Source organism: Rosa rugosa, chromosome 2 (genome assembly GCF_958449725.1).
Source record: "Rosa rugosa chromosome 2, drRosRugo1.1, whole genome shotgun sequence".
NCBI lineage: Eukaryota > Viridiplantae > Streptophyta > Magnoliopsida > Rosales > Rosaceae > Rosa > Rosa rugosa.
The window spans coordinates 2,953,621-2,962,060 of record NC_084821.1 but is presented as its reverse complement, the minus strand read 5'-3'; the positions used below and the strand labels follow the sequence as shown (position 1 = coordinate 2,962,060).

At 39.0% G+C, this 8,440-nt stretch overlaps 1 pseudogene; it reads left to right on the top strand.

The window, feature by feature from the left end:
• Positions 1–5,112: 5,112 nt before the first annotated feature.
• Positions 5,113–8,440, top strand: LOC133728444 (uncharacterized; annotated as a pseudogene).

The following is an 8,440-nucleotide window of genomic DNA, read 5'->3' as shown; positions in this document are numbered from 1 at the left end:
TCAAAAAAAAAAAAAAAAAAAAAGTTGAATTGTACGGGATGAAATTACTTGTCTCCAAAATTCTGTCCCACCAATAATAATCTGCCACGTGTTTTCCACTAACAGAAACTTAACACTGTTTTTTTTTTTTTTGAGAAAAAGAAACTTAACACTGTTAAGTTATATTAAAATAAGACTTCTGGGTTTCCTTCGTTGTCACCTCTCTGATCATGTCCTTTCCTCCAAAAACCCACCTTCCCTTCCAATCCCATCAAAATTGGCCCTGTTTCTCACTAGTCACCTTCTGATCATGTTCTCTTCTCTAAAAACCCATCTTCCCAAAATTCCAATCCCATCAAAACTGGCCCTGTTTCTTTCTATCTATACACCATTAAAGCAGAGAAGAAAGTGCAAAACTCTCCATCCTCTCTGAAATTCATTGCCTTTTACACTCCAAAACTTCAGCATCACAGTCATGGCTTCCTTTCAATCAAGCAAAACTAACCCAACACCAAAATGCTTTCCACCAACCCAATGTCTCTTCCTTTTTCTTTCTCACAATGGCCCAGATTTTCAGAGACAGAGTTTGTATCAGTCTCTACTCTCTAGATAGTAGATACCCAGCAATTGGTAAAACCCAGAAATGAATTCTTCAGATTTTCATTTAAAGGAACCCAACTGATCTAGATAAAAAAAAATTGATCTAAGAATAAAAAATAAAAAATTGTAGAAGATTGAAAAATTGGGGAAACGTCCCATTTGGATTGAGGATCGGTAGATCTCCAAAGTGATCTTGACCAGCTCTCCATGCTAAGCCACACGAAGGTCAGCCTTAGCAAGAGAGTTGAGAAAGAACAATACTGCAGCTTTGGTTGCCCAATGACGAGTGTTCCAGACAATAACGCGAGGACGAAAGCAAAGAGCAAAAGGAAGAAGACGAAGAAGAGGGCGTTGCTCCATTGTGGACCGCAATGAGAATGAAGACGGACACAGACAGACCTAAAACAAAGATGGGTATGAGACTGTAGAGGCAAGGGCGAGGAGATGAGTTTACTCGTTCAGATTTGAAACAATTAGATGATTTAGATTTGAAACATTTTCTTCTGGGCTCAATCGATCTGAAAATTTTTTTTTCTTTTCTTTTTATCAGAATCGATCTGAAATTCGAAGAGAAAACTTTTATTTATTTATTTTAAATGAGAGTTAACAGAGTCAGTGGGCTGTTAGACTAGTGATTAGGTGGCAAATTATTATTCGCGGGACAGAATGTTTAGGGACAGGTGATTCCATCCCATGAAGAACTATGCTTCTTTCCTTAAATACTGCTTATAATATCAAAAATTCTAATATGGACCAAGGTGTAGGTGGACCATAGGCAAAATGAAGGGCAAAATGGGGCATTTGGTGGCAAAATATCTGATTTTTTTGCCTAGGTGCAGGTGGACCTTGGTCCATGGAAGTCTCTTTGCTTATAATATGCATCAGAAGAATAGGGTTCTGGAGTGCATAAGTGGCGGGGACCGAGTGGAGAACAACGTTAAAGTTTGACAGACTTTTTGTTCTAAATTACTCTGCCAAAGGCAGATCGATGTCCAATGCAGTTTACGTTTTGGAGAATAAGTAGTTGTGTATATATATTTAACATTCTAAGTGCGTCTTTACCTAAAAAGCCTTGGACGCTGTCGATCTGTAAAGGACTTGATCACATAGACAAGAACTAATTATATTAATATATTGATTAAACATGTATGCTTTTTATTCATGTTTATTCATGCTTTTTATGTCCTTATTTATTCATGTTTTAGAAACAACACTCTTTAGATCCAAATCAAGCAACTTCGAACAGAATTATGAGCAGGCATATGTAACAGTCCCAGATAATCAAAACCTAAAATAGCTATAGCGTAACTATAAATTCACTATGCAGCCTAAAGCAAGAGATCATATCAATGTTACAGTTCCTTAGTTATATCAATGTTACAGTTCCTTAGTTGTTCCATTTATTCATTAAATTAGTACGACTTTCTAACTTGTTACGTTGAATTCAGTCGAACAAATTGCACAAAAGATGAAAGATTGATATAAGCTGACCTCTATTGCTGGTCTGACAAACGATCGAGATCTCCCAGTTCAAGTAATTGAGCTTCAATCTAGCTCTCTGATTATACAAGTCATCAGTGACAGAGTCCACGATAACCTCTCGCGGAGGTGAGTTCATGGGAACTTGAGATTGCATATTTAGTGGCCAACCTAGGGTTGGGCTGGTCGTTTGGGCCTAAACACATCGAGTTAGCATTTGAATAAACCACAATGACAGTGAGAAAGCTTGGGTTGTGTTTGGCTCCAATTTTGCTGCAGCTGGTCAACAGTCTCTTTTCTTGCGCGGGCGTGCCAGCACCGTTCGGGTGCGGTCGTCGGGGGTGTCCCTTGACCTGACTTCTGTTGAGCGATTGTAGACGAGGAGAGCACCAACCTCGTCGTGGGATTCTTTCTGCCTCGTGGTGAGGACTTTGCTGAAGTTTCTTCTTGTTAACACAATCGATACTCAATATTGTAGATCGATCAGAGCGACATCACCGGGAAATGTTGAGATCTTGCTAAAGCGTGACTTTAGCTTGGCTGGGTTACTAGGGCGTTACCCTTGCTTGGCTGGTTCTGTAACCGTTGTGGTCGCGGCACTACCGTCGGCTCCCGAGGAGACTAGGACCGAAGCACGTTGACAGAGGGTTTGGTGGCACTGAAAGTCGGCTTCTGAGAAGACTAGGACTAGGAGTGTGATCACCGGTAAGAGAAAGAGAAAGAGAAAGAGAGGGAGAGGAGTTGCTCTTAGAGAGGTTTGCTCTAGAGAGAACTTAGATCATCTTAGAGATGTTGTTGTTGTGTTGTGAATGTGTGAATTGTGTTTCAATGTAACCTCTATTTATAGGCTACCATGCCAACTACTTTGGCATTAAACAAATGAAAGTGGAGCACTAATTGGAGATAAGGGAGGTGGAGGTGTAGGTGGAGCACTAATAGGAATGATGAATTTGGGAGATAAGGGAGGTGGAGATGGAGGTGGAGCACTAATAGGAATGATGAATTTGGGAGATAAGGAAGCACTTTCGGCTCCTTTATTCCTTCATGTATATCTCCATCAGAAATTCAGATTCTGGCCATGATGTCTTCATAAAAAATGTTCCACTATGAATCTAGATCATGCTGACCAAATTTCAGAGCTTTCTTCCATGTGGTTGGGCCGAAAATGCTGCTGGACCTCTTACAGGTCCAGTTTTCCAGTTTTGCTTCTGTAGAAAATTGGGCTGATTGTTTGAAGGCCTTCCACTCAAAAAAAGCTCTTGCACTCTTCATAAGAAATGATCCTTGGGCTGTCTAGAATGGATCTGGAAAGTTTCAGCACATTTAGATTTCATTTGGTTAGTCTGCCACCCCTCCTTCCTTGTCTAGCTCGGTTTTTCCTAGCCGAAGTAGGAAAATATGCTAAAGTTGACTTGTCATACTTCCATAGTAGGCTTTATTTAGCCTCTAAATATATATTTCGAGCTTGTCGACAATATATAGCTTGAGCCACTGACATTGGCTCAATTTCTCCAAGACACGCCTTGTCAGGCCAAAATGTTCATTTTGGGTCCAAACAGGTTGGTCATTTGTACTTGTCTATGTTATCATCGTGATAGTGAGAATCACAGGAACCGTGTCCAAGCAGCTATATACAGAGTTTTTTTTTTTTTTTGGGTAGACTATATACAGAGTTTCTAGTTTGTGGCTCCTTTATTTATTTTTATTTTTTTAAAGAAAATAAATAAAGGGGAAAATTACTTGTCATTTCCTGTACTTTTAGAACGTCAGCAGTTTAGTCCCTACTATCTTAATTTTAAAAAATTACTCCTCAGACATTCAAATTTCACATAATGTGGTCCAAAGTGACTATTTTATCCCTCACTTCATCTTTTTTATTTCTCTTTCTTCCCCCCTCCCCTGCGGTCCGTACTGACCAAGAAACCATTTCTACACAACCATCCTTTTAACATCAATTCTGTCAAGCATGTAATACAAGAAACCAATTTCATTCCAAATATCAATACCAGATATGTTCGACTGACCTAAATTTCTCCCATAACTCTACCACCACAAACAAAATCAAACCAACTTGATAAATCGAATACACAATCTGGAAGACTTCAATTGCAACACATCAACCACAATCACTCAATCTCAGAGATTATCAACTTTAACAGAAATCTGAATTTACCTTCGTTATGTCTGATTTGCAGACATGACTCAAACTCCTTCATAGTAGCTTTCTGGTGAAAACACGACAATGGACTCCCTCTTTTCTCGTTAGTTTCCAAACTTAACGAATTCTAAAACTATCAACTCAGCCTGGCCAACAATTTCAGCTCAACCAGCCACGCTTTCGAATTCTAGGACCACAGTGACCGACTGAAAAAGAGTTGAAGACACCTAGACGGTTGCCGGAAACTGGAATCATAGTGACATCTGACGTCACCCAAAACTCAAATTTCTTAGAACCCATTCGAAATCAAAAACCATTTATACAGGCAGGTAGAGCGTGATGAGGGGAGAAAGATTCATACCACATGGAGTTAAATCGGCCGCCAGAATATGTAGAAGACTTCACTGGAAAATTTCAAGCTCTGGATTGTCGATTCTCCTTCTTCCTTCTATGCATGGATGATCCAAAGCCACAGAGTTGTTGGCGACGGCGAGACGAAGAGAATGATACCCGTGCGCTGGCCGGATGCGGCATGATGGTGGAGCGCCGGTCGGGTTAAGGCATTGGTTTACACTGTGAGAGTGAGAGAAGCAGAAAACATAATAAATAAATAAAAGAGAGAGGGAAAAAAAAGGGGGAAAAAATTATACCACATTGTGTGAAATTTGAATGTTTGAGGAGTAATTTATTAAAATTAGGATAATAGAGACTGAACTGTTGACGTCTTAAAAGTACAGTAAGTGACCAGTAATTTCTCTATAAATAAATAAGACTAGTAATTTTTCCATAAATAAATAAACCACAGTCTCACTAAAAGGCGTGACTAGCTACAAGTTGTGAAATTCATATAATATAGTTGCACCGCAACACTACCAGCTAGTACCCACTTGTGAATTTCACCATACAAAGTTTCAGATTCTCATCTGGGTTTCTTGAACTGAGCCTAAAGAAGCTGGAGAGCTCCTTGGGTAGTAGCTCAAAGATGGAAACAGTTGAGAACTTGAATTGCATATACAGAAACCCAAATGAACCCATTGAAGCTCGAGTCAAGGACCTCCTTTTTCGCATGACTCTGACGGAAAAGGTGGGCAGATGACCCAGATAGAGCGTCAGGTCGCTACCCCTTCTGCCATTAGAGACTTCTCAATCGGTACATCTCTCTTCCTCTGTATGGTTTTGTTTATGCAACTGATGGTGACTATTTATATGTGTATGTGCTAGGGAGTGTAACCAGTGGTCCAGGAAGTGGGCCTTTTAGGAAGGCTTTATCGGCGGACTGGGCCGATATGGTTGACGGGTTTCAGAGGTGTGCACTGGAAACCCGGCTCCGGATTCCATTGATATATGGGATTGATGCTGTTCATGGGAACAATAGCGTCTATGGTGCCACTATATTTCCTCATAATGTTGGTCTTGGGGCTACCAGGTTAGTCTTCTTCCCTCTTTTCCTAAGAAACGTGGGAAAAGAATCGAATTTGTTCTTTGAATTAGTGTTATGACTCGAAAAGATTTTATTATAATGCTGGTATCTGAAAGTGAATAGGGTGATCATTAGGTTCCATTTCAATCTTTTCCTTGTAGTATATTGATCTGCTGCTTCGACGGCAAGTAACATAATTAATCATACAAAAGAAGGGACTTCCAATATCTGATTATGATCCAACCATTTCAAAATTCTCCTTTATTTTGTCCCTAAATGTTTGAATTATGTGACAGAGATGCGGATTTGGCTCAAAGGATTGGTGAGGCAACTGCTCTTGAAGTCAGGGCTAGTGGCATTCACTACACTTTTGCTCCCTGTGTAGCTGTAAGTCATAGTGAATGTAATCAGTTAATACTAATTTTGATTTATGTTCATCTGTTCATTTACTCGAACTACAGTTCGTCAGATTTCGATGCCATTTCATACAATGTTTCTTTAGCTCGAAAAGATTGCAGTTGGTAATCTTTGTGATAATTGTGCAACTTATGTAGGTGAACAGATCATCATTACTGTACTAATTGGGTATTTGATATTATCAATATAATCAATTGAATGAATTTTGGCAGGTATGCAGAGATCCCAGGTGGGGACGGTGCTACGAGAGTTACAGCGAAGACACTGAAATTGTTAGAAAGATGACATCTATTATATCAGGCTTGCAGGGGAAGCCACCCCAAGGGCATGAAAATGGCTACCCTTTTATAATGGGAAGGTAGAAAGGATTGCTTGTTTATTCTTCTTTTGCCAATTAACTATCTTGTTTGAAAGGTAATTAGTAAATTGAATTGTCATGTTTTTGTGGACATGAAAGAAAATAATTGGTCTCCCAACTCTTCTACCATGATGATCGATGTCTGTAAAATTATGTCTGTCATGTTTCTTCTGTACTAACTTGTTCATCTTTCTTAACGCATTTATCCCTTGACAACTTTGATGCTGTATTCCAATCCAAGTCCCATATCACTCTCTTACATGTGAGAAGTTGTTAATTAATCTTACATTCTTTTGATTCCAGAAACAACACTATTGCATCTGCCAAGCATTTTGTGGGAGATGGGGGTACACTTAAAGGTGTAAATGAGGGAAATACCCTATCATCTTACGATGACTTAGAGAGGATTCATATGGCACCTTATCTGGACTGCATTTCTCAAGGAGTTTCCACTATTATGGTATCTTATTCCAGCTGGAATGGAAATAGACTGCATGCTGATCGTTTTCTCCTGACTGAAATCTTGAAAGAAAAGCTAGGATTTAAGGTGAGCAACTAGATAGAGTGAACCTTTCTCTTGGTGAACAATATGAACCCAAGACATTATCCATGCCATTGTACAAGAAATTACATCTGACAGTATTCGAAATTTAGTTTTCATTACACCAAACTACAACAGTATTGGTATGTGATGTTTCATACAAATAGTTTGCATAAGTAACAAAACTATACGTCTAAATACTAATCAGGGAATGCTCTGCTGCAGGGAATTGTGATTTCTGATTGGGATGGTATTGAAACACTCAGTGAGCCTGAAGGCTCAAACTATCGTTTCTGCGTTTTATCTGCTGTCAATGCTGGAATTGACATGGTAGATATTGAACTACAATTTTTAAAGCCATACTATTTGTTGTTTTCGCTGACTTTTAGTTTGTTTGTCTAATTGAGAAGGAATGCAGTTTATGGTGCCTTTCAAATTCGAAAATTTTGTGGATGATTTAGTATATCTAGTGGAACATGGGAAGATACCAATGTCCAGGATAGATGATGCTGTTGAGAGAATACTGAGAGTGAAGTTTGTTGCTGGTCTTTTTGAACATCCCTTTTCTGATAGATCTTTGTTGGACAAAGTTGGTTGTAAGGTAAACCTATAATGCACAGTAATCCTATTTTATTTTCACCTCAGACAATTTAATATCTGATACTAGTTTTCACGGATATCATTACAATGCAGCTGCACAGGGATCTGGCACGTGAAGCTGTTCGCAAGTCATTGGTTCTGTTGAAGAATGGAAAGGATCCAAGAAAACCTTTTCTTCCATTAGATAGAAAAGCCAAAAGGATACTGGTTACCGGAATGCATGCTGATGATCTTGGATATCAGTGTGGAGGATGGACAGTCACTAAGGCTGGATTAAGTGGCAGGTTCACCACTGGTATGTAATATTGCTATTTCCCCGGGATTTTAATAATTGATAGGGCTACATGTTTGATACTTTGATGTTCACTATAACATGACATTCGTACCATGTCAGGTCTGAGTTGGATTTAACAAGTTTTCCATTTCAAGTTGTTACTCCTTAAACCACTCTACACCAAAGTTTTCTTGAGGTGAAAAATAGTCAAACAAAAATGGTTTTTCTGCCCCGTGGATTCCTTTGTTTTGCAACAATATTTGAAGTTTAGACTGAAATTTTGAAGATAACAAGAGCTACACAAATTGTAAATTTTCATGTTTATATTTACATTTCTAGGCACAACCATCTTGGAAGCTATCAAGAAGGCAGTTGGAGAGGAAACGGAAATAATTTATGAGCAACTGCCATCGACAGATACCCTAGCACGTAAAGATATCTCTTTTGCAGTTGTTGCTGTTGGTGAAGGTTCATATGCCGAATGCAAGGGCGACAATGTCACGCCCCGAATTTTGAATAGAGGATTCAAATCCGAAACATGAATAAAACAACTTAAACAAATAAACGTTCTGAATTTTTCTCAGAAACAAACACGCCTCACACCACTCGAATAA